Source organism: Schistocerca americana, chromosome 1 (assembly GCF_021461395.2).
Source record: "Schistocerca americana isolate TAMUIC-IGC-003095 chromosome 1, iqSchAmer2.1, whole genome shotgun sequence".
NCBI lineage: Eukaryota > Metazoa > Arthropoda > Insecta > Orthoptera > Acrididae > Schistocerca > Schistocerca americana.
Window position 1 is genome coordinate 141,711,091 of NC_060119.1, and position 27,372 is coordinate 141,738,462.

The window sequence follows — 27,372 nt, forward strand, 5'->3', positions numbered from 1 at the left end:
CCTCCTATGGCATTTAATCTGTCTTTTCAATGTACGTTCCATGACTCGCTAAGTATCTCGAAGCTTTCTGCATTGGGTTTCAGCCAGTTCTTACTCCAAAGAATAATTTGAGCATTAGAACTTCAGTGGAGGGCAATAAATTTGGGAACTTTGTTACAAATACTTTGACAATTGCCTGATACAATTTTGAGAGTACAAGTGTCTTTACTCTGAATGTGGTCTGAGTTTGCTATCTGTGTATCATCTGGCGAGTCTTCATCAGAGTACCTCAAACTTCCACCTAGCCTTAAAAAAAAAAAAAACCATGTGCACTCCACAAGCACTCTGCTACCTGAATAGATGTTTCCTTGGTGCAGCGCATTCCTGATGTATCAAGAGGAGCCTTACAATTTCTCAGCAGATAACACAGTTCCAGAAACTGCAGCTTAAGACCCTTCACTCAGCTCCAAGCCAGAGGACCCCAATCAACTTTGGGAACAATGCTGAAAATTGTGAGCTCTGCTTACAACCCACACACGAGGCCAGCAATCTTCACCACTTCCACCAGCCATCTGTATGAACTGTGGATGAACTCAGAACCCATGTGATACATGTTGTTGGTGTCAATATGAGCCACAACTTGCAGACGACTGCACCTCACACAGTCGATAGCCGCAGGCAAAGCCTCCTCCACATCTCTGATGAGGCTTCCCGGCAGACCTTTCTTTACAGCCCTTTACACTATCTCCCTACGGACTCATAATATAATGCACCTAACATTGGAGCTCCCAATAACTAGCAAACCACTGCCCACGTGTACCAGCTTGGACCTTGTAGAAGGAATGGCCAGCACGTTCACTCAGAGGGCAAATAGGTAATACCAGTCTCCACACTGGTCCTCTGCCTCAAGTGATGCAAATGTATTACCACTTGCCACTCATCCCACTGCGAGGGTGGATCTTCGCATCTGGTACACTAGGAGCAGCAGACCCCATGAGTGAAACAAGTGACACCTCAGACGTCCCAGGCAATGTAGAAGACCTCTACAAACTGAGGCAGCAGTCGGCAGCTGACCGTAGCCAAAAGCACATTCAGCTTTTAGCAAACTGTGGCTAGCTCCTCTTACATCCACAAAGAGCCTATACACATCACTACAGCAAAATAGATATGCAATGCGCTACCTTCCTGATGTGTCACCAATAGATGCTGATGCATTAATGAGCTGGCATTCAGATGAAATGGAAACTTCCTGAATTTACATGTTGAGTTATGAAAAATGAGATTAAACCTCTTAAATAACTAAATGTGCATGAGATTTAAGGAATTTACTACCAGGAAAATGCAATAAAAGCTAAATACTAACTTGGCACTCTGGAGATGTGTAACAGACAACAGCTGAGGCCTGACTGACTGGCTTACTAGGCTGAAATGAACAGACTCTGGTTTTTTAATTTATCTGCTGTTACTCCAGTAGCGTTAGTCAATGACACTGTTATTTTTATTGAAGTCCATCACAATTATCTCACATGTTCAAGTTTTAAATGTTCAGTGCCAACCTAATACTATTTGTATTAGCTCATTAGCTAATAATGCACTACAGATTGCTTGAATTTACACTTACAATTACAAAACACTTTTCTGGATTTAATGATCTGCAGATTTAATTTCAGGTCTTTTTAAAATGTGACATGAAATGCTTAGTGTTGTGACCAGACAAAACTACAGCTGTCCAGCCATAACTGTGGATTCTTTGATCTCTCTGTGAGATGGCTCATTGGAACAATAACATATGAAGTATTAGTTCACTTCATTACTTTATTGAATAAAAAAATTACTTAACGTGATGCAATGCTTTGCTACAGGAGTGCTTGAATATTTACAGCTGTCATTGACTACTAAAGCATCCCTCGATGAATACAATTACATCTCTTCTCTTGAAGCACAATGTTCAACATTTACAAAAGTACATTTCTGTCTGGGACTTGAATAACTCTTTAGGGCTAATCAATAATGTTGGCCGTTTCCGCTGATGTCATCGCAAATGTCTGTGGTATTGATGCGCATTGCCCACTTTGGTATGGTACTCTGATTTATGGTTGATATTATACTTAGCATACTTATATGTTAATAGCATGTTTATATATAGTAAACTTCTTGGAAAAAAATAATAATTCTGTGTATACAGTTTGGGTCTGTCCCATAGATTTTTCACGAAAACACCAGGGTAAAATCATAAAAAGTTTTCCATGAGAGCTAACTATCTATCTGAATACCTAGGAATTTGAAATGCTCGCACTCACTGGTCATAAGCCCCTTGTGTGAAATCAAAATGTCAGTTTTAACTGAATTGTGTATTGAAAAACTGAGTCTCATTGTGTTTTAGCACCAATTTATTGTCTACAAGCCATCAACTTATGTCTTGAACTACACTATTTCATACATTGCCTACATTGTAGTCAACACCCTTCACTACCAGACTAGTGTCATCACCAAACAGCCATATTTTAGAATCACCTCATAGTCGGTCTCATTACTGGGAAGAATGATCTTTTGCTACATGTTCTTAAAGTGTTGCAGGAACCAACTGTGAGCTACTCCACTTATTCCATAATGGGCCAGCTTCTGCAGTAACATTTTGTGAGCAACACAATCAAACACCTTAATTAAATTAAGATGCCTAGTGTTCGCAGATTTTTGTTTAATCCATCCAGTGAAAGAACATTATAGCGTTTTCAGTTGCTACCCCTCTTCTGAAACCAAGCTGTGCATTTTATAGCAAATTATATGAACTGAAATGATCAATTACCTTTATATGTACAGCATTTTCAATGACTTTTGCAAACAATAATAACATAAAAAAGGCCTAACATTTTATACATCATCACTTTCTCCTTTTTTTATAAAGTTTCACTATTGAATGCTTTAAACATTCAGGAAACTGACTATTCCTAAACGAAAAATTACAAATATGGCTAAGTACTGGGCTAATGACAGGCAGCACAGTGCTTTTATAATCTGCAAAATACCCCATCATATCCATGAGAGTTCTTATTCTTCAGCAGTTTAATTATTGACTCAATTTCCCCCTTGTCACAAAGGTGTCTTTGACAACCATTTTCTAGGAGTTATATGGTTCTGCACAGAAATAAGTTCTTATTTAGTTCACCTACTATATTCACCAACTATCGGTAAATATTGTACAAATATCTTACTCATCAGCAACAAAAATATTTCTACTATGTACTGACTATGTCCTCAACCCCATAATTTAAGCCAGATACTTCCTTCATGACTGATCATATGGCTTTGATTTTATCCTGTAGTTAGATATTAAACTTTTTTTTGGCCTTCCGAATAGCATTTTTGAGCACCTTGCAGTAGTGTTAGTAATGGTCTACTGCAGCTCGATCATTACTATTCCTATTTTGATACAATTCTTACTTTGTTCTACTTATCCTTATCCCATTAGTCAGCCATCCAGGTTTCCTGTTGGTGCCAGAACCCTGTTTTAAATGTTCTGATGGAAAGCAGCTTTCAAAGAGGATGAGAAATGTGTCGGAAAGCATTATATTTATTGTCTATCTTATCTGCACATACAGACATGTTCTATTCATTGTGGGCTTCACCACTGTTTATGCATAATTAGTCTTGTAATTAATAGTGATTGAAATGTGGCTATATTTTGTTACACAAGACAGTTCACGCAAGAAATAGAGAGATGTTTTCGTGTCAATATTGAGTGATAATTATCAGTCATTTGTGGTATAAATAGTGTGAATCTTGTCCACTGCCACACCGGATAAATTTCTTTGGACCTCATCAATGTATGCCAGACTTTTTATATGAACTAGGCAACACAACTGAGTTAAAGATTAAGGTAAATGAGGCCAATTTTTTTGGAGATGAGTTTCATTTCTTTTATTGTTTGTAACACATTTTTCTTCTTCTTACAATTTAGATTTCAGTTGCCATTACATCCTAACACTATTGTTGAAACTGTTTGCAATATGGTATTCACAGAATATCAGAAACCATCTGTTTTTTAAAAAAATGTTCTGTAAAATTTTTACAAACTTTTGAGATCATTTGCTAGGCATTCTCATGGTTTCTAAATATATAGGAAGCACTTGTACAAAGGTTCCCTTCCCCATAAAATTCACTCTTTTTGCTGTTAATCTCTTAATTTTACCTATGATCCAATCTGGAGGACTAGTTTCTTGATTAAACTTGCAAGCAGTTTAGCCACCTGCACCTTTAACACATTATAAGTATGAACCAAACTCATCCAACAAATATAGGAAAACACACAAAGGCCTGCCATAAAGAGGCTGAATACGCCAACTACAACAAATGTTTGCCAGGTGGCTTTGCACTGTACATCAGTGTCCAGCTTCAGCACCAATTAACTTCGTAAGTGCATGCTTTTGACACTGCTGGCAAATACTTCTACAGATTTATAACTTCCCCATATTTAAATAAAAATGGCTGCATCTTTCACCTTCGGAATCCAACACCACAGCAGTAGTGCTTACTAATTTATGAAAGTTTCAGCTCTACTAACACTAATCTGTCCACAGCTTGTGTGGCTTAATTAACGTTACAGGTAGTGGAAACCGTATCCATCACTGTGTTTGCATGAGGCACCCAAAACCAGATTTCATAAACCGATTCCACAATATCATTTCTGTTTGGGCATGTAAACCCTTCAAAATCAACTCTGGAAATCTGTTTCTAGCTGCCGATTTTCCACTTCCACAATCAATATTCATTCCCATGAGAACACACGACAGGTTTTGTGATGCGCTTGGATTGTCATGTTACATCTTGTTTTCAAAATATTTGACTGATATGGAAGGGGCGACTTATTGTGCGGTGAATGAGAAGCAGAAATATTAGACTGAACATGAAACTATCTACCTCTAACATTCAAGTAAACAGAAATATCAATTGCGCTGACTAAATCGGAAACTGGAACAGCTGTTTTCTAGATGCCATATTTAATTGGAACAGCAGCTCCACTTCAGACCTGACACCGAGAAACAGTTTCCAAATTTCAGTTTTTGTCTTTCGAAAGATGTGTCGCACAATAACGTAGTGCATGTGGCACCTACTAAACTGCCACTCCAATGATAACCAAGATGGTGGAGGGGGAAATTAAGGGCAAAAATCTTACAGGCAAGTGGTGAAGGAGAAAAGATCAAAATTGAACACAAAATGGCAGTACAGTTGTTGCCAAGTGATGAAGGAATATAATGGCACATGTAGAAATTAAATCCTTAGCATGAACAGATGTTTGCAAGAGGGGGGCAAGAGCCATTGTCTGATGAGTACAGCAGTTTACCTCTAATTATTGATAATTGATTACTATCACCTTTGTCTCCCCTTGTCATCACAGAAGATGGCTCTCTCTCAACCCAAGCTTTAAGTGACCTCCCACTCTTTCTAACCTTCTCCAACCAATCCTCCTTTTCTCAATTAGGTCAGAACAAACAATTCCAAAACCTAGGATAGTTTTATGACATAAATGACTGATTCTGTTGTTTCTCTTAACCCACCAGCCAAATGTCACTCATGAGCACATGCCCACCAACTTCCAAAAACAAAAAATCGAGAGGTACGAATGGCCAGAAATCAAGGCTCATTTTCAGTATAATCTTGAGACAACATATGTGAGTCTTTCTATGGCAGACTTTTCAAGATACCATTGTTTGGAGCAGCATGATTCCGTCTTTGCCCTGGCTTTGACGAAACTCTGCCAACGGGAGTGTGGAGCACTTGCCATTCGCTTGACAGTGACAGCCAAGCAGCGCTATGCAAAGCTGGCTTATTCTCCTTTTGTAGAAGACTGTGGTGTCATAAATAGAAGAAAGCATTTGAAACTGTTTAGTCACATTAAATCAACTCTCTGGTGAGCAATTGGGGATATGCATACTACAGGAACCATAAAAGGGAACCAAAATTCTGATAAAGATGTTGAGCATTTAATGAAGATGCTTACCACAACGATTTTAATGCCAAACAGATTTTGGAATTCATGAAGACATTGCCAGTGAATAAAGAAAGACAAAATGAATGTAAATAGGTACTAAAAATGAAAGTTAATGGATGGCAAACTGCAAGTCTATGAAATTAATCCACTTCAGTTTCCTATTGCTGCTTTCTACAGCTTCAACATTCGGAATGACTGATTCAACACAGTTCAGACTCAAACACATTTCAGATGATAATCTGATATGGAGCCTCTGTCATGTCACACACATTTTCATTAGGCATAAAAAATGCTCACAATTGTATGTTGATCCAAACAGACTAAGCTCTGTGCTGCATATCTACAAAGTGTCAAGTAATCCTTCTGTGACAGCTATTTATAGAGTCACTTCAAGTCTTTCTTCTCTGATATCTATCTTTCAGTTCTGAATTGCACTTTAGATTTATGATTTCCATTTGGAGAGGTTGCCTTGCAGAACCGAAGTCCACAGTGTGCAGTGTAGCAAAAATTCCTAAATCTGTTTCCAAGTGTGAAATATCTGTGAATCTTGTTTCAAATTCAGTATGCAATTTTCTTAAAGGAATTGTATGCTCTCTAAAATCTGCAGCAATAGCAATGTTTGTTAATACTGACAGTTTCAGAAAGTAAGAGACATTTCTAGTCTCCAGCTGTCTCTCCCAAAGCGACTGTTTCATCTTGAATGTCTTTCTGTTGTCAAAGAAATGGATGATGAGAATATCCTTCCTTTTCTTGAAGTGATATACACAAGTTGCCCTGTCACACCAGTTAAATAGGTTAAATCACAAATCCATCTATCACCCGACAATTCAGGGACACTTTCTCCCTTCATTTCCATGAATAATGATAGTTCTTTGTGCAGTTCCATGAAGCGATCCAGAGCTTTAGCATGACTGAGCCGGCAAGACTCACACTCCATGTTCACAGCCAACATCGCCCAGAAATGCTTTGAACAAGTGATGACTGAGTCCTTTTGCTCAAACAGAATCAGTGATTTTCAATAACAGCTCATTACAATATTCAGTTTTACGCTTTTGGAACACAAATGTTGTTGATGAATCAGGAAATACATAGGGATAACCAGGAGATCATGATTCTTCATTTTTCATTGGACACGCCCCATTAAGCCACTGATTTTGCCAGTCACAGCTGGAGCACTGTCTGTTGCTACAGAAGTTAGCAATTCCCATGGCAGAACAAACTTCACAGCCATTTCAAGTGCATCAAAAATGTATTGAGCTGTCGTATCCTTCAATGGGATGAGATCTAACATCTCAGCTGTGTTGTGTCTGACAAGTCAAGAAAGTCATCCCAGGACAAAGAAAATGCAACACCATCTTTAATATTCATTGTCAACTGACCCTCCTAATCTTCTGCTAATTCTTCAATTCAGTGCATAACAGTGGCTCGAGGAAGTGACAGGGACTGTAGCTGTGGATCGAGTCGTGGGCACAGCTCTCCTGCCGCTATTACAAGGCATTCTTTAATAAATTCACCTTCAGCAAATAGCTTCAAGTGCACAGCTACCTGATAAGAAATTCTGTAGCCAATTCTCACAAAAGAGTCTCTTCCAGGGTAATCAGCATCCTGTAAATAATACAAAATATTTTTATCGAACAATATCAGTCGCATGAGCTCTCAAAACTGACACAGTGATTGGTGAAATGAAGCCATTTTGTCTTATTTTTTCCACTGCCCCCATATTACAAACAAAACTTATTATTAATTGGTAACTTATTTTTGTCTGAAAAGCTGGCTTTCAGTTAAAGGATTATTGCTTTTTGTTTTGTCATTGACATATGTCATACTGTGCTGCATGGTTTACTGCATAATGACATTTTAAATTGAATTTGTTTACATAGTTTCATACTTTGTGACATGCTAAAGATTTTACATGACCATTGTGTGCAGTAAAAATATATAGATCATCCCATGCAGCGTTAAAAGAAAGTGGTGCTGAGGGCCTGCTGTTAGAGCTGCTTGCTGCTTCTGCCATGTCTATATCTGCTGATGGCTGGGACTGGCAGCCTACACAGCCCATGCTCTATCTGTTGCTCTCGCCTATCGCTCTGTTTACTTTTTGCAGCTTTGCACTACCAACTGACTTTTCTGACCAGCCGTGCCCTCTGACATCAACAATACTCTAAAGATTTATACCGATTATAAAAATGCTGAATAATAAGCAGCTTCACTTGAGCACAATGACAACACACAAACACTACTCTAAGTGGATACCAGTACTGAGCAATGTGAGTGTACATTCTATGCAATGCGTAGGAATGAGGAAAAACAACAGTCAAGTCAGTCGACTCAACATCTCCACTATATGGGAGAGGCAACTTTCCTTTTCAAAATCCAAAGAGCGAATGACTTTCGACCCTTGGCCAAAAAACTAAAATGGCAGGTTTTCAAAGCAAATGCACAAGGTTTGAAGATAAGTAGCTAAAAATTGGGATAAATAATGGAATAATTGGGAAGCATGAGAAAAAGTGAAAAATCAGGAGTCTCCAGCCTCAACTGGGAGAGTCGACAGGTATGTGAGCATAAGATTTCTGCTGTTTGGAAGGAAAAGACAGTAGTCACCACAGTGAATTGACTAGTTCAGCACCATCATGTGACTGGTAATGTCACAAGACCCTGCTCTGCTCATGGGAGTGACACTCAAGCACACGATGGCCAAGAGGCACAATACTGGTGCATTTGATCACAGTCAAAATTTGGATGTCAGGTGTGTGGTTGTGTAAGCACTGGACTTTTTCATGTGATGTGATGTTAAGTGTGCAGCCTGAATATCGTGATTTAGTTAATACTGCCTCTGCTGGCATCAACTGTTGAGGGAAACAATGTTTTGATGACAGCAGTCAATGATGATCATGGATTCTAATAGCATATAGGAAGGTCCCAGTGTAGTAAACATGAGTAAATCAAAACCCATAGGAGGCGATGCATCCTGATTGTCAACAGAGCACCCTTTAGATAGATAAGTTGTGAAGGTATTCCCCCCGTGGTAGATATTTAAGTGGGAAGAAATAGGGGCCTTGATAGGTCTGCCCTCACCTATCACACATGAACAATTTAGTAATTTACTGTCATATCATTTGCACCCATTTAATCATCTACAGCACCCATAGGTGACCTGCAATTTTAGCGGAAAGCTTCACTAGCAAACTGTGTCAATGGTTGAGGAACATTCCATTGATATAGGGATGCTTGTTTGGCTCCTCAGATCCCTGACATCAATACTATAGAGCTCACCTAAAATGAGGTGTGTGTGCCTTCAAGCCAACTCTGACCAGTATGTGCCTTCGAGCCCACTCTGATCAATCTCTGTGAGTTGTAACTAGGGGCTGAGTGGTCTTGGAATAGTATTGTTCCACAGTGTTTTCAGTATCTCAAGTGCTTCAAGTTATGATACATCATTGCCATCATTTGGCTGAAAGGAGATGCTACAACCAGGGACGCATTCAGGGCTCAGTTCTAGGGGGTCACATTCTTTTACTCACCCCATATATTACTAGCTGTAACATTCACATTAAATGAGCCACAGACACCTAGGATTTTAATAATAATAAAATATTCAAAATGTTTTAATATGATCATTATAATATGTTTATATCAGTAGTTAGTAGCAATAGGTAGCTGTTGCTTTATTTCTTTTTTGCCAGAAATGGGTCATGACCTCCATAACTGTCCCTTGGATTTGCACCTGGCTACTTTCTACTAGGTGGGTTGTCTACTTCAATTGCTCACAGATGTGTGTAGATGAATGTATAACAATAAGTTGTACAAAATTGTTACTGTTCCTGTGTCAAATTCTGAATCATCATAATATGGATATACAATCACTATGTAAAGTATTGCGTGGGGTATGCTAGGCTTGGTGTTAACATGGACTGTGACAGGGACATGCAAACCCTGGAAAATAAGTGTCATATCTAACCCATTACGGTGATAAATACAAAAGTGACACAAACTGTTCCTCTTCAGCTGCATTGCTAAGCTTAACACATCCAAGGACTTTCTGTTAGGCATGACTCCCTTAGCCTTTGAAGATCTCTTATTGCCACATTGTTCATTGCTTTGTGTGTTCACTCTCAGAAAGATAAAAGTGACTCATCTGCCAACTGTTCCATACCAATGATCTCCATCTCTGCTGTAGATGTCAATGGGGTCTTCACTCATATGCCTGAGCTTGGTCTATTCATATTTGAGACACGTGGAGAGAGGATGTCCTAGTACTTTTGAGCTCCTAGGAACTAGGGCCAGTACTTGGAAAGGAATGTACCAGACAATCAGTTGTCTGCTTAGTAGGAAGTGGCTGGACCAAATTAAAGAAGACCTTGAAAGGAAAGGAAAGGAAAGGAAAGGAAAGGAGAGGCACAGAATGTTGTGGTGGGAAAGGAAATCGACTAAGACAAAAAGAAATGGAGCAAATCATTCAAAAATATCCTACCCGGCTTTCTGGAACACCCCATAATGATGATTATAATGAATACAAAATATAAATAACTGCCTTTCAAGCAATTTATTATTTACTTGTTATACTTTAAACTAAGAAACTACAACTAAAATAAAACTTCTTGCAATTATGTAATAAAAGGGTTTTATTAACACAAAATCCCAATTTGTACATATTGGAAATACATAAAAATTATACCACATGGAGAAATGTTAATGCATTTAATGCACATGTAAAACTTTTATAAAATATCTGCAATGATAAGCAGATGTCACTGGCATATGTTGCTGTTTTGTACCTAAAAAATTATAAGTTCATAAACTATACATGCCTTGATGAGCCTAATATTTATGGCACAAATGTTTCAAAAATTAAGTGCTATACACATATAATATTTCAGAATAAAGTAAAAAATTGTGGACGGAAGATTCAGCATGTCTAGACGAACATTTTAGGACATTCGTTGCAGCTGGTACTTATAAATGTCAACACATGTCCAAAAACAAGTCCACTAGTCCAGAGTAGCTCACTCTTGTAACCACTTCCACAACCAACAAACCAGTGTGACACTGATAAATGTGCATGTCCACAAGCCTACTATGAAATCTAGTTTTGCAGCAGTGAACACATGTTAGTACCAGCAACAAAGTCACGGGGAACAGGTTTTTTTGTGTCTACAGTTTGGTTTTCTTGTGATTATCACACAATCAAATATAATCTGAATATGTCAAGTACTGATAAGCAAAATCAGATGCTGTCATATTATTTAAGTGAACGGAATGCCAACTGTTAACTTCAAGAACTATTCTTTCACATAACTGAGATGTTACTTTTCAGTTAAAAGTCATTCAATGGTAATGTTTAAAAACAATACTGTATCAAGTCAATATACAACCATAAAATAAACATGAGGTTTTATTCTCCAATATATTATCATTTTTAAACAGCAGAAAGTTCAAATTGAAGTTCCTACTGTCATTATTCATTATGTCCTTGTTTCTGTGGGTATCACAAAGTACGTAGAAATGTTTGATAGATTTCTCGTAATGACCTTCACCAGAAACCACATTTAAAAACCGATTTCAATCTCTTTCACAGCTCCTGCAGTCTTTGTAGTCTTGAAACTATCACAAAGGCATACACATCCATCTGCAAACAAATAAAATTCCCTATATTCAGATACACTACTTTAACATAAATCATATACTTTAAAATCAAAGAACAAGACGTACATCACTGCAAGTACAAAATTACGTAGTGAGTGAATAGCAAACATATTTTTGTTATGACTGTGTCAAATTATTGAGAGTTAATACTGTGTCCAGAAATTAATTTTTATGTAATATGTTTGAAAATAGGTGCATAAAGAAGACATTACATGACAGGTCAGTGGAGTTCAGGTGACAAACTGAAAAACATACTCCACAGAACGGCAGAGAGAGCATAATTTTAAAATATGGAAAATATTCTGTATCAAATTTAAAACTGCTTTCAATTCACACCCATATTTGTCTTTTTTTTAATTGTTCAATTCTCAAGTATAATGTGTAAATAGTTTCCAATCAACTTTATGCAAGGAATATTGTAAACATAGACAGTGAATATCTTTTTTGTCTTCATCTCTGATCCATAAGCAAGATGAAGAATGTAGGCAGCAGAACTGTTGTGTAGACTACCTCAAATACAACATTTTTAAATTTATGTAACAGTGTTTTACAAAGATGTCACCCTTCTTTCAACAATTCTCACTTAAGTTTGATGAGTATCTTTGTTACACTTTGATACAAGCTAAACTGATTTGTCACAACACTAGCAGCATATCTCTGCACTCTTATAATGTCTGCTGTCAGGCCTACATTTTAAGCCTTGGTTGTCTGCACTCTATGATGCTGCCAAGATGGAAGAAACATGGTTGGGGTGGGTATTTTAATATATTTATGGTACATATAGAATCCCAATAACAAAAGTAAATGTCCAGAATGTTAAAACGTTCATCAGGACTCTATTTTGGAATACTGCTGATGATCTAGCAGGAAATGTTGGCCTCCAGCAAATGCAGTACTTCCGAAAATGTCACCACAGTTTCTGGAGTTACTCAGCAAAATCCAAGGAAATCTGACCAAAGAATTACAGCAGAGACTGGTTTGAAGCATTCCAGAAACTACTGAGACAGAGCCTACACATTTTCATTCAACATACGTACTTGTATGAGCACTGTGACAGAAGTCTGATTTTGCAAAATAGATTTTTTCAATGATTGATGATGAAGGATTTGATGTTAGCTGCATCTGGGCCTCAGATGAAGCACATTTCCACCTGAATGGAGTGGTGCTTAAACAAAACTGACAATTTTGGAGTTTCCAAAATCCCCATTTGTCTGAATCAAAACCAATTTGTCCTCCCATAGTTACTGGTTGGGCAGCAGTATGCAGCACAGGAATTATTGGCACTTTTCCTGTGCAAGAAATGGTCAATAGTGAATGTCATGTTGTAATGTTGGAACAATTTGTCTCCACACAGCTAGTGTTGGAGGATCAACCAGCCACCAAGTGGTTCATGCCAGATGGGCCAGACCAGATCACATCAAACAGGTGCTTTGCTTTCTTGATGAATACTTTGGGAAAGAACTCATTGTTTTGGCTTCTTGCAAATTTACTGGTGAGTGGATGGATTGGCCTCCATATTCATCCACTCTCACTTGTTGTGACTACTTTTTGCAAGGCACGTGAAAGACACTGTCAATCAAAAGGATCCTAGTATGTTACACAAGCTCGAATCAGCGGCCTGTGTAGCATCTGAATCCATTGCCACTGAGGCACTACAGGATGTGACTGCAAATTTCATTTCCGGCACACAGTTTTAATCTGCCAGGAAGTTTCATATCAGCGTACACTCCCCTGCAGAGTGAAAATCTCAATCTGGCAAATTTCATTGTTTGTTTGTGTCCTCTCCATACTGTAAGTGGTGGAAATTTCGTACTGACTGTGATGTGATAGCACAGACTGCTTGGAGAGGACAAGTATAATATGCACACTAATACTGTCTGAGTTGCATAGTGTACATGCCACCAGTTAGCAGCTTTTTGAACTATTTCAGAACTTTTGTATATAATTCTTAAAGCTTTCACAATAAACATACCATCTGTTGCACTCATCTATTGATCTTAGCTTTTAAAACAATTACTTTTGAAATTGGGGACTTCTATGCTGGACACCCTGTACTTACAAAGGTAACAAGCATCTAATCAATTGCAACATCATCAATTTTTTGGTTGGTTGGCAGCTCTCCATCTGGTTCTATTAGAAGCTACTTTTTTTCATATCTGCAAAATTAACTGCTTTAGTATTGACTGTGCTATATGTTGATTATACTATAATTTTAATTTTTTATATTGCACTGTATTACGTGCTTAAATTAGTTATGGCATTGAATTAATTTTATTGTAATATACCACATATTTAAACCTGTGTATTAATGTATAAAGTAACATGATTCCTGTACCAATTATTTGAGAAAATGGACACTTAGTAAATAAATAAGAAAAAATTTCAGCTGCAGTTTTACTCAAGCTATCTCTGTTTGTAATGTCCTTTCCATGACATTTGCAGGGAACTGACTGTGTCATATCATGTGACCAATCCACTAATGTCTTATTTGTCCTGTTGTTTTCCTAAATAACATTTATTCATCATATCTTTGCAGGACTGCCTGGCTGGTGGTTTTATCTGTTCACCTTATCTTCAACAGATGTTTCCAGCATCCTACCTCAAATGTTTCAAGAGGTTTCATTTCATTTTTCCCTTTCATCTACGTTTCACAGACATAAAGTGCTACACTTCAAATATTGCTCTTAACTGCCTTTTTCCTCGAATCAGTATCTATGTTGTTTGAACAACACATTTTTTTTCTTTCATTCATGAACACTGGTTTTGCTTCTCAATTCTTTGTTTTATGTTTTCTTTCCTTCTTCAATCTTCAATTATCTTATTTCCTAAATATTTGTATGATCCTGTTTGTTTTATTTTGTTTCTTCTACTTTTAATGTTTGCTGCTTCTGATTCCTTGGATGGTATGAGCATTTCTGTCTTGAGTTAATTTCCATTCAAGGCATAGCAGAAGAGTCCCGTGACTGACATAGCAAAAACAAAAAAGCATCATGGCAGAGTGGTGTAAGAAGTCTCAGTGGGTGGTACCAGTTAGGTGTTCCAGCAAAAGAAGCCATATCCAGACTACGCTGACATCACAGAAGTCATCATCCGGGTCTGCTGAAAAGTGAATTTGTGTTCTGCATGGCCAGGGCTGTGATACAATGACAAAATGGAAAGACAAGGACACCAAGAGAATGATGTTATGACTGCCCAACAACCATGCCATGCACCTTGATTCTGCTGTGACTTAAGTTAGGGAGAGTGCTGCCATTTCAGAAACAATGGAGGGCAGAGCTTGTATAAATACTGTCCATTTTAAGCAAGCATTGTCAGCAGCCAGGTCCAAGGGGAAGTCTAAACCGGTCATCATTCTGAAATATGTTATCAAGCTGTCACCATTTGACGTTGTCTTCATTTCCTGTATTTGAGAAAACGGACACTTAGTAAATAAATAAATAAAATTTCAGCTGCAGTCTTACTCGAGCTATCTCTGTTTGTAATGTCCTTTCCATGACATTTGCAGGGAACTGACTGTGTCATATCATGTGACCAATCCAATAATGTCTTATTTGTCCTGTTGTTTTCCTAAATAATAAGCTGCAACTAAGTCTGAATGATCCTGACTTGGATTCTAGCTGGAGGACCATGTGCCGACTGAATTTCATCCACTGCAGGCCACCTCTTTGGGAGGTAATCAGTTCACCTGGGCCACCTAGCTACCAAACCATCGTCACCCTGTGTACACAAAGTCTGCTGGTGCTCATCACCCTGTCAGGGCACACTCCTCGGCTGCCTGCACTGGGGTCCACAGTTAGACTTTACCACCTTGGCACACCCCACACTGAGACGTGCACTCACATCTACAGCAAGGATGTCCTCCTGGAGACCGCCATTGCTGTACGCTGCCAATGCGGGAGCCCTGACTTGCCAGTTCCTTGTCACCAGACAGCTGATGGGGCACGCTGCAGCTATGACCTGCTTTTGCCAGGGCCATCCAGACACTGCTCGCTGAGATCAGCAATTTTGAAACTCAACATATGCCCAATTTTGGTCGCAACATCATTATTGTTGTAAACTTAAGAAAAAACGTATGCCAGTCCTATGTTCTTGATTTACTGGAAAGCATGCAACCAGTTCACATTGCCTTGCTGGAACCACATCCAGGGATGGAGAGCTGAATGCCATCATGTTCACTAGATGTTTGGCTCCGCCACCCACCAGACATCATTCACCCTTGACCCCTACATAATTATTCATTACATACGCCAGCATAACTATGATTCTTTGGAGAGGAAAAGGAGAATATCCATATACTTGTGAATTAAAGGAGAAGCAGAAGCAGATAGATTGAGTTGTTGACACACAGACACGAAAGAAAGAAACTTGCTAGCTTTAGGAGTTATACTTTGATGAGCTAGAGTAAAAAACACACACACCTCTCTCTCTCTCTCTCTCTCTCTCTCTCTCTCTCTCTCTCTCTCTGCAGGCGTGCATGGTCCTACAGAAAAACAAGGAAAAACATGCATTTTAATTAACCCCACAGCCCCAAGACTAAAAGCTCCACCTAAGACCCATAAACCCCATGTTCCAGTGAGGCCCATGGTTAATTCTAAAAATACACCTGCCTCCAAAGTCTCCCTACTACTGAATCAAATTCTGAAATAGTACTATACTTTTGAGATACATCATACTCAGTTAAGAACACAACTGAATTAGCAACTAAAATTAAAGATATAAATATTCCTGCAGGTGCCAGGTTTGCCTCTTTTGATGTAACTAACCTATTTACAAACATACCAACTGGAGAAACAATAGACATAATCTTCGAAAACTTAATAAAACATACAAAATTGTCAGTTGCAGAAATACCAGAAGTCAAGGACATGTTACAGCTAATATTGTCTCACAATTACTTTACATTTAATGGGAAAGTTTACCAACAGAATGAGGGTCTTGCCATGGGTAGTAAGATATCAAGTTTTCTGGCAGACATGTTTCTCAATCATCTGGCAAGTAAGTTCTTAAATGAAGACAATAGACTCAAAAGTAAAATAATATATTACTGGAGATATGTTAATGACACCTTGCTGCTATTTGATGGAACAAAATTCAATTCTTTCCACAAAAACATAAAAAATTCACAATAGAACATGAGGACAACAAAAGCATAAATTTCCTGGATCTTAAAATCACCAACCACCAACAAAAACACAAGTTCAGCAAACACAGAAAACGCACATACACAGACGTAACACTGGACAACTCATCATGCCACAACAAAACATGCTGTATTTAGGTCCATGCTACACAGAGTACACTCCCTTGATTTAGAGGAAAACACTGTCAAGAATGAGATAGATAGAATAAAGAGCATTGTCATAATCAACAGCTACACAGCCAAGACTACTGACAACTTAAGCAGACAAATACACAAAAGTAAGGCAATGAATAGACACACTGTGAAAGAAGAGAAAATATTCGCCAGTATCCTATACCTGGGCCCCATATCACAAAAAATTGTTACCTTTTCAGAAAAACAAATGTAACAGTTGCATTCTCAACTAATAATAAGTTGAGAAACTTAGTTGTCCATAATGTAAAATGAAATACGCAAACATACAACAGCCGAGTGTACAAAGTATCATGCCCCAATTGTCATGCCTACTATGTAGGGACAAAAGGCAGAAACTTCAAAACCCGTTTTCAAGAACACGTAAATGCTTTTAGACTCAACCATTTCGAAAAAATCAGTCACTGTACAACGTATGTTGGAAATGAAACATGTCATCAACAGTCTAGAAAACTATCTGGTAAACGAAGCCAATGGTAAGACCCTACATCTGTTGGAACAACTCCACAAAATCGAAATACCAGAATCTATGTTAAATGAACAAACAGATTTCACAAGCCACAGTTATTTCAGTAATTTTAAAGGCCTATTCTAAAGTTATTTCCTGCATATGTCAATATTGTTTAATAGTTACATCTTTAGCACTATGAATAAATTCATCTTTGATAACACCATGTACAAAAACATCTGTGAAGTGTTTACAAACATGTATGTGCAAATGTGCCTCTTGGATGAAGTGACATGTACGAAAACAACAGATAAAAAAATGTTTGTGGGTAAATAGTCTTCACGGGTTTGTCACCGGATCACATTGTGAAAATTCCACAATGCTTCCTCAGAACAACTGTCCGACATCTTCAGGTGGTTCAACCTTGCTGGTGGTTAGGTACGACTGATGGTATCCCCATGCCGGATCACGTGAAAATTCCACAATGCTTCCTCGGAGCAACTGTCCGACATCTTCAGGTGGTTCAACCTTGCTGGTGGTTAGATACGACTGACGGTATCCCCATGTCAACACCTCATTTCTAGAGCATGCACGCGAAGTATGCGCAAGTGCAGAAATCGTGCGTGGCAATGATTTACAGACGGGTGGTGCCATATTCAAACTCCCTCTGCCAAAAATTGCAGAGCGCCTCTCTTGCACATGCACTGTACACTGCATTTGCCAACAGTGCGGCCAGACGTCACTCAGCAATGGCCATAATAGACCAATGTTATGACAGGTCTGTTATAAAAGAATCTTGATTTTTACATCATGATTTAACAGCTGACAATGCAGGGTTCCAGGCTGTGCTTAGTTGAAATCCTGCATCCTTGTTGATGAGATTATCGACTGTATGGATATGTATTGCTTCCTTAATGACACAATCCCAGAAAGATGATGCTGGGAATAAAATTTCTTTCTTTTCATAAATCATCAATTGTCCTGTATTCAGGCAGTGTTCTGCAACTTCTGATTGACGAGGGCGCGTATGACGCTGATGTTCATCACAGCATTCTTGTACTGTGTGGCATGCCTGTCCTATATATGCTGCCTCACATTGACTAAGAATCTTGTACACACCACATTTCCTCAGGCCAACGTCATCATTAACTGAACCCAACAGATTTCTCAGTTTTGCAGATGGTTGAAAAACACAGTTAATTCCATATCTTCCAAGGACTCTTCCGATCCTTGACGATATGGCACCAAAATATGGCAAAAAGGCCAAAGTGGTGGGTGCTCCATAGACTGAACTCACCTGGGCCTGAATGCATTACGTATCTGTCTCTCAGAATAACCATTTTGTCGGTCAGAACACTGTCTTCAAATGTTGTACTTCACTCAACAGGCTTTCAGGATCAGATACCACATGTGCCCTATGAACTAATGTACATAATGCACAACCGTATTGTGCAGGATGATGGCAGCTTGTGACCTGCAGATATAGATTTGTATGCGTTGGCTTGCGGTAGATGCTGTGGCCCAAGGTTCCATCTGTTTTCCTTCGTACAATCTTTTTTCACTTCCATTGTGAAGTTTATATTTGGATGGAGTGAATTCAGATGCTGAAGGAACAGGGATACAGGACATCGGATGATTTATGAAAAGATGGAAGTTTTATCCCCAGCATCATCTTTCTGGAATTGCATCATTAAGGAAGCAATACATATTTGTACAGCTGATAATCTCATCAATGAGGATGCGGGATTTCAACTGGGTACAGCCTGGAACCCTGCATTGGCTGCTGTTAAATCACAATGCAAAAATCAAGATTCTTCAATAACAGACCCGTCGTAACATTGGTCTAGTACAGTCATTGGTGAGTAACGCCTGGCCGCACTGTTGGCAAACACAGCATACAGCGCACGTGCAGTAGAGCCGCTCTGCAATTTCTGGCAGAGGGAGTTTGAATACGGGGCCATCTGTCTGCAAATCATTGCGCATGTGCGATTTCCATACCTGCGCATTCTTCGCGTGCATGTTCTAGAAACGGGGCATCGACGTGCAGATACCGTCAGTCATACCTAAACAGCAGCAAGGTTGCTCTGAGGAAATGTTGTGGAATTTGCACAATGTGATCCGGCGGCAAACTCGTGAAGACTATTTACAACACATCTGCCGGGAAAGCTTGAAGAGTCACAATGTTTGCTGGTGTTAAAAAGTTGAAGATGGTTTTCTTGGATTTTGTGGTAAGTTCATCTTGTTGATGAAGGTTTCTCGGGTCTCCAGCCAGGTGGTAGCGTTGATATCTTGCGACGTTTCGGGAAGTGTCATACTACCCGTCTTCTGGCGAAGTGTTAAGATTTGCGGAGAGGGCTATTTATATGCGCTGTCAACCCCCTCCACTAGGCCTCGGATGACTGCGGTGGACCGGCGGTAAGCGCGTGGTGGTGGTGGGGATAGTGGTTGCCCCCGGCGGCCGCGTTTGGTTCTTGATGTAAGCACTCTGTCTGTGTCCACAGTGGAGGACGTTGATGGGCGCGATCCCGACGGATTGCTGCCATCGCAGGGATCTATGCTGCGCTGAGTTGGTATCCTTCATCTCTGCTGACCACATTGTCGTGAATCCTTATTTCTATGGATTCTTCGATAAAGCTTTTCCAGAAGCCAGATGCTTGGCACAGTACCTTCGTGTTTTCGAAGTTGAAGGTGTGTTTTTCATTTATGTTATGTTCTGCTATGGCTGATTTTTCTGTGTGATTTAATTGCTCACATCTGATATGTTCTTCGCAGTGTTTAGATATACAGTGCTGTGTTTGCTCAATGTATTGTTTACCGCATTCGCATGGTATGCTGTATACCGTATTTACTCGAATGTAAGCTGCACTCGAATCTAAGCCGCACCTGAAAAATGAGACTCGAAATCAAGGAAAAAAAATTTACCCGAATCTAAGCCGCTCCTGAAATTTGAGACTCGAAATTCAAGGTGAGAGAAAAGTTTTAGACCACCCCTCCAAATCGAAACAAAGTTGGTCCATTGTATCGTGAAACACAACTGAGGTCGAATGGATGAAGATACAGCTACAGTAGTTTTGGTTCGAGTCGTAAGCTTAACAGTTAAGCTTTACCAAGTAGCTATTGCTACGTGTCAGGCGCTCCGTCCGTATTTATACGGGTACCTTTCCTTTTTCACATGCTTCGTCTGGTTTGAATCGATTGCTTATTTTGCTTTGATCTGATAAGTGCCATTCTCTTTGTTATAGGTTTCACTCTAAGCTGAAAATGCATTATTTGTCGCATTCTGATAACGAGTGTTTACGGCCTGTCACCGCTCGCGGCGTGGCTTGCTTAGTGCGCACCTGCCGCTTACAATTACTTACACTGCTGCTTTCTTTGATAATGATCAACAAGAACCAAATAATAGCTGCGTATGATAGAAGATGTTCTGAATGAGAGTTTAGCGAAAATTTTTCTCCGTTTGAAAATCTTTGCAGACGCCTCTTTAGTACATTACATTCTGCACAGAAATTAGAGTCATCTTAGATTTAAAAATTTAGTCAGTTGCCGTGCTTTGTTTCTGACTGTATCACTATTCAACATAAGAATAATACGAATATAAACATGACATGATATGTATATTCTTCCGCGTTTGCTGTTGTCTTGGTCTAGTTTCGTAGTTTATTAGGCAGACAGAATTTAAATGAGATAGCAGCAAACACGAAAGAATAATGTTTACATTCTTCTACCTTTTCTTTTAATTTATTTACTGACACAGAGGTTTTGGCGCCAGTATTTATCTTTGTGCCTGCAAAGCATACCTGTGTTGCGCTACATATATTTGACGGCGGAAGTTAGTTGTGGCGACACCTACCATTTTTTCAGAACTTCTGCTTACTTTGCACTCGATTCTAAGCCGCAGGTGGTTTTTTGGATTACAAAAACCAGAAAAAAAGTGCGGCTTAGATTCAAGTAAATACGGTACTCCTGGTGTGTTAAGGTTCAGTGTGTCTTTGGCGGAACCTAGGAGCTCCCTTGTCTTCGGTGGTGGTCAGGTAATGGTTTTGATATTGTATTTGCCCAGAAGTCATGCAATTTTGGCCAAGAGTGGACCTGCATACGGAAGGAACGCGAGTCGTTTGTCTTCTTCTTCATCATCATCTTCTTCTGGGGTTCCCACTACTTCCTTCTTTCTTTTAAGTGGCCTGCTGATCTGCGTTTCACTAAAGCCGTTTTGGTGGAAGACTTCCCTCAGGCTTTGCAGCTCGGATGGTAGGCTGTCTTTGTCACAGACGGCATGCGCCCTATGTACCAGGGTGGTCAGTACTGTTTGTCTTTGTGCTGGATGGTGGCAGCTTGTTGCATAAAGGTATAGGTCTGTGTGTGTCTTCTTCCTAAGTACTGCATGGCCTAGTGAACCATCTGCCTTCCTCTTAAATTAAAATATCAAGGAAGGGGAGGCATCCATTTTCCTCCACTTCCATCGTAAATTTGATATTCAGATGGATGCTGTTGAGGTGTTCCAGAAACTCATCTAGTGCCTGTTTGCCATGTTCCCACACGACAAAAGTGTCATCGACATAGTGGAAGAAGTGCTTTGGTTTCTGTCTGGCAGTTTGAAGGGCCACCTCCTCGAAATGTTCCATACACAGGTTTGCAAACACAGGAGCCAGTGGGGAGCCCATGGCCACACCATTGATCTGCTGGAAGAATTCCCCGTTGCATTGAAAGTAGGTGGTTGTTACTGTGTGTTCGAAGAGGCTGACTGTTTGTGGTTCAAAGTGCTGGGCTAAAAGTGCCAAGGAGTCTTGAAGGGGTACTTTCCTCAAAGGCAACGTCACGTCGAAGCTCATGAGTAGGTCCTCCCTTTGTAGTCGCATGTTCCTGAGTATTTTTATGAATTCGGCTGAGTTTCTCACATGGTGGCTGCAGTGTCCCACAAGGAATTTGAGCAGTGTTGCTAGGTATTTAGCACAAGTCCATAACTGTGAGAGTTGATGGAGTCCACAATCGGTCTCAGAGGTACCCCTTCCTTATAGATCTTGGGGAGTATATAGAGGTGTGGTATTGCTGGCACTCTGGGGTACAGCTCCTTCTTCATTGGTTCAGGTAAGTCAGATTTCTTCAGCAGAGCTATTGTCTTTCTACTCATTGTCGAGGTTGGATCTTTCTTCAGCCTCTTGTAGGCCTCGTCTTGTAGCAGCAGGTTTATTTTCTGTTGGTACTCGGCAGTGCTTAATAGACTGTAGCGTTCCCTTTGTCTGCTGGTAGGATCGTTATATAAGGGTCATCTCAAAGGGACTGGAGAGCTGCTCGTTCTTCCACAGATATGTTATTTTTAGGCAATTGAGATCTGTCGATTATTCTGCAAGTTTCCTGTCTGACTTCCTCTGCTTCCTCCTTTGGAAGCCCTCATACTGCTTCTTCCACACCGCTGGTAATGTCTCATTCGGGATCGTTCTGGGGAGGGGGGCGAAATACATGAGGGAAGTCTTCCACCAAAATGGCTACAGTGAAACGCAGATCAACAGGGCACTTAAAAGGAAGAAGGAAGTAGTGAAAACCCCAGAAGAAGAAGATGAAGAAGAAGAAGAAGAAGAAGAAGACAAACGACTCACGTTCCTTCCGTACGTGGGTCTGCTCTCGGCCAAAATTGCATGACTTCTGGGCAAATACAATACCAAAACCGTTATCTGGCCACCACCGAAAACAAGGAAGCTGCTAGGTTCTGCCAAAGACACACTGAACCTTAACACACCAGGAGTATACAGCATACTATGTGAATGTGGTAAACGATACATTGGGCAAACACACCGCTGTATATCTAAACGCTGTGAAGAACATAATCAGATGTGTGCGACTAGGTCACACAGAAAAATCAGCCATAGCAGAACACAGCATAAATGAATAATACACGTTCAACTTCTAAAACACGAAGGTACTATGCTGAGCATCTGGTTTCTGGGAAAACGTTATCAAAGAATCCATAGAAATAAGGATTCACAACAATCTGGTTAACAGAGATGAGGGATATCAAGTCAGTGCAGCATGTAACCCTGTGATAGTGGCAATCCATCGGGAGCGCACCCGTAAATGTCCTCTGCCACGAACACAGACAGAATGCTTACACCAAGAACTGAACGCGGCCACTGGGGGCAACTGCTATCCCCACCACCACCACGCGCAATCTGCCGGTCCACCGCAGCCACCCAAGGTCTAGTGGAGGGGGGTGACTGCACATATAAATAGCCCACTCTCCACGAATCTCGACACTTCGCCAGAAGATGGGTAGTATGACACTTCCCAAAACGTTGCGAGATATCAAAAGCCTACAGTCACATATTGTTCATCTTTTCCACTGTTTTGCACATATTTTCCGTGTTCGACTTACGAAATTCACAACCTAACATTAAACCTTTTTGTGACAGGAATTTGCATTTCTCCTCGCACAAGAGGAGAAATAAAACGTATTAAGACAAGTTAAGCCTGATGATGGACCCACAGGGTCCGAAATGCATCATGTATTTAATGTAGCACGAAAAGTTGTGACTGAAGATGTTTTTTAATTCATACCTCCCGTCTATTGAATATAGTCATGTTTGATGCTGCAAAATACGGATAAAATTAAATAGCATCTACATTCTGCAAAAACTTTCCTACAACAGAATACGTAAATAGGAGCGCTATCGCTGAGAAAAACTGAAAGAAATTAAACTGTGAAGTTAAAAGATTGTTTAACAACAATTTTTCTGCTGAAAGAGGCGTATCTTGATGGCTACTACCGTATTTACTCGAATCTAAGCCGCACTTTTTTTCCAGTTTTTGTAATCCAAAAAACCGCCTGCGGCTTAGAATCGAGTGCAAAGCAAGCGGAAGTTCTTAAAAATGTTGGTGGGTGCCGCCACAACTTAGTTCTGCCATCGAATATATGTAGCGCTACACAGGCATGCTTTGTAGGCACAAAGATAAATACTGGCGCCGAAACCTCTGCGTCAGTAAATAAATTTAAAAAAAAAAGGTGGAAGACAAGCTTTTTTTCTCTGCGCCGAGTTTCGACCACTGCATTTTCATACATTATCCAACGAAGTAAATACAAATTCCGTATTGTTCATCTTCGAATGTAGCAGCACTTCAATGTACTACGAAAACCTGACTGGCAAGAATGTTTAGGATGTTTGTCAATACGGCCAACTCTACGTTCTGAATTTTTTCCTATCTGTGAGCAGAGATGGTTGCTAATAGGAACTTTTATAAATTGTGAATCACATGCAGTATTCTCGTCACCATAAGAATAATACGAATATAAACATTTTGCCACGTGTTGTTTCATGTTTGCTGCTATCTCATTTAAATCTTGTCTGCGTAATAAACCACAAAACTAGAGTGAGACAGCAGCAAACGCGGAAGAATATACATATCATGCCATGTTTATATTCGTATTATTCTTATGCTAAACAGTGATACAGTCAGAAATGAACGAGGCAATTGACTAGATTTTTAAATCTAAGATGACTCTAATTTCTGTGCAGAATGTAATGTACTAAAGAGGCGCCTGCAAAGATTTTCAAACGGAGAAAAATTTTCGCTAAACTCTCGTTCAGAACATCTTCTATCATACACAGTCTATTATTTGGTTCTTGTTGATCATTATTAAAGAAAGCAGCAGTGTAAGTAACAACAAGTAGCAGTCTCTTGCCATTGTTTTGCTAATGAGACGATTCCCCCCCCCCTCTCTCTCTCTCTCTCTCTCTCTCTCTCTCTCTCTCTCTTTCTTTTTTTTTTTTTATTTGTAAGCGGCGGTAGCCCGCACAAAAGCAAGCCATGCCGCTAGCCGCGACAGGCCGTAAACACGCAGTATCAGAGTATGACAAACAATGCATGACACAGTACAGTAACGCATTTTCAGCGTGGAGTGACGTAAACACCTATAACAAAGAAAACTGTGCTTATCAGATCAAAGAAAAATAATCAATCAATTCAAACCAGACGAACCACGTGAAAAAGGAACGGTACCCGTATAAATACGGACGGAGAGCCTGACGCATAGCAATGGCTACCTGGTAAAGCTTAACTGCTAAGCTTACGACTCGAACCAAACTACTGTAGCTGTATCGTCATTCATTCGACCTAAATTGTCTCATATTACAGTGGACCAACTTTGTTTCGATTTGGAGATGCGGCCTAAAACTTTTCTCTCCCCTTGAATTTCGAGTCTCAAATTTCAGGTGCAGCTTAGATTCGGGAAATTTATTTTCCTTGATTTCGAGTCTCATTTTTCAGGTGCGGCTTAGATTCGAGTGCAGCTTAGACTCAAGTAAATACGGTATATAAGTTGGTTGTGTTTTGAGATTTCTTCAAAGTAGCAAAGTAGATGGATTTATCTGAGTTTGTTAATCTGCTCCATGTGCTGATTTAAAGATGACATAATAACAAGACAAGCGTCTGAGTTTTGAGTGCTATCCTTCAGGATCGAAAAGATAGGCAACTTATAATAGAATGCCTGACAACAAATGTTTCTTAACTGTCCAAAACATGTAACTCCTCTAGTTCAGTACTAGTTTGTCAATGCTAATGGTGTTTGATAAGCACACTGGTCTCATAACAATGAATGTGGTGTTCTCTGTAACAGCTACACAAGGCAATATCCCAGTATAGCTCTGTAAGTTTTGTAGTGTGTCACATACTCCTTCTACAGGAATCTCTATGTTTCAAAAATTATATTGGATATGATAAGTAATGTGATTTGGTTTAGAAGAGTTCTCTATGAGAGGTTAGGGTACTTTAATCCATGGAATTCGTTTAATCTGAATGTGGAATTTACAAAGGTAAAGATTATTACTGAGTTGTGTAGCTACCCTCACCACTGTTATCAATAGCAAGGTATCAGAACCAATATTTGGGGCCTGTATGGGTGAAAAAGTTACCCGTGGTTTATAGTTAGCATCTCTGCGTAGTAATGAAAATGTCCGAGTCCCTGGGTTGGAACTTCACCACCGCCTAAATTTTGAATAAAAATGATCAGCAATGGTGGCTGAAGATTTCCATCATAAGAAGTCACCCTCGGTCTGCCAATGGCCTTGACAAACATGACAGAGGAGCAGACAGAAGTTCAGAGCACTCTCGTGTCCTTGGGATGGGAAACTAACCCCAAAAGGCAGATGAATCAGCAATGATCTACGCCATGAAGATGTAGAAGGCAATGGGAGCCCATGCATTACAGACACACAACATGTAGCCACAGGAGTTGTGGTCTGTAACTGAAAAAGTGTCATGATGATGACACCACTAGTAAAAGATTCCACACTGGTCCCCCATTCGGATCTCTGTGAGGAGACTACTAAGGAGGAGATGACCATGAGAAAAAGATTGAATAATTGACAAAAGGGTAACCTTCTATGAATTGGAGTGTGGAATGTCGGAAGCTAGAAACTCTGAAAAGAGAAATGCTAAGGCTCAATCCAGATATAATGGGGGTCAGCGAAGAGAAATAGAAAGAAGAGAAAGAGTTCTAGTCAGATGAGGATAGGTCAATATCAACAGCAGCAGAAAATTGTATAACAGGAGTAGGGTTTTTGTTATGAATAGAAAGGTAGGATAAAGAATGAGTTACTAAGAACAGTTGAGTGATAGGGCTGTTCTCATCAGAATCAACAGCAAACCAACACGGACAAAAAGAGTTCCAGCATACATGCTGATGTCGCAAACAGAAGATGAAGGGAGAGACAAAGTATATGAGAATACTGAACAAGTAATTCAGTAGGTAAAAATCTAATAGTCACAGGAGTCTGAAATTTGGTTGTAGGGGAAGGAGTAGAAGAAAGGGTTACGGGGGAATATAGGCTTCATAATAGGAATGAGAGAGAAGAAAGACTAATTGAGTTCTGCAATTAATTTCAGCTAGCAATAGTGAACAGTCTGTTCAAGAATCACAAGAGAAGGAGGTATACTTGGAAAAGGCCAGGAGCAGGCTGAAGTTAGAGAGACTAGCCAGGAAGAATCAATGCA

At 39.7% G+C, this 27,372-nt stretch overlaps 1 protein-coding gene across 8 annotated transcripts in view; it reads right to left on the reverse strand.

Moving 5' to 3' along the window:
• Positions 1–10,648: 10,648 nt before the first annotated feature.
• LOC124551057 overlaps positions 10,649–27,372 on the reverse strand; it is a 186,311-nt gene continuing 169,587 nt past the window's right edge. For all 8 annotated transcript variants that reach the window (XM_047125979.1, XM_047125947.1, XM_047125989.1 and 5 more), the window contains one exon: positions 10,649–11,594. The gene's annotated coding sequence lies outside the window, so the exon portion shown is untranslated. The remainder of the gene's footprint in view (positions 11,595–27,372) is intronic.